We start from the raw sequence: 654 nt of genomic DNA, 5'->3' as shown, positions 1-654 counted from the left end.
TGTAACTTGTTTGAAAAGTGAGTGCTTTATTTAAAGGGAACTATTATAATATGAAGGAGTTTATATATGTGTACAAAATTTTATGTAAAAATACATATTTTGAGATTTGGAGAGATTAGTTAATAATTAATGATTTTGTGAGTTTGTGACGTTGTAGGGTATCTCTGAATCTATTGGACAGATTTTTAAATTTCATTTAACAATAGATGTCTTATCTATGATAGTTAGTTAGTTAGTTAGTCTATATTTTATTTTGTTCTTATCCTTGACCAACCCAGTCGGAATCAGCACGGCTAGTATCTATGTATTTGTTAAATGCTCTATTTACATAAACACATAGTACTTTACATAAAATTAAAATAGAATAATGTTGACGGTTTTAAACCTCGTCGTTTCGGCTTTTTTACATGGTTTTCGTGCATTATACTGTTAAATTTTATTTGAACCTTCAATTTTATTTCCATCACGTCCGATTTCATGTAGCGAAAAAAAAAACGAAAATACGAAATGAATTCAGGACGTTTCAGCGTTTTAGTAAAACGTCGGTATAAAAAAGTTTACAGCCTCATTTATGTTTGGTAATTTCGTGTTATTTACTAAGTAGCAAAGGAATTCTAACCTTTACGTTAGGCATAAGATTGATTAATAAAGATT

The 654-nt window shown here is 28.6% G+C and overlaps 1 protein-coding gene across 1 annotated transcript in view; it reads left to right on the top strand.

The window, feature by feature from the left end:
- The window catches only part of LOC119828226, a 4,710-nt gene that overhangs the window by 3,076 nt on the left and 980 nt on the right, over positions 1–654 (top strand). The window lies entirely within an intron of this gene.

The sequence above is a fragment of the Zerene cesonia genome, chromosome 7 (assembly GCF_012273895.1).
Source record: "Zerene cesonia ecotype Mississippi chromosome 7, Zerene_cesonia_1.1, whole genome shotgun sequence".
NCBI classification, from domain to species: Eukaryota; Metazoa; Arthropoda; class Insecta; order Lepidoptera; family Pieridae; genus Zerene; species Zerene cesonia.
The sequence above is the reverse complement of the archived record's forward strand: the minus strand, read 5'-3'. Positions and strand labels throughout refer to the sequence as shown.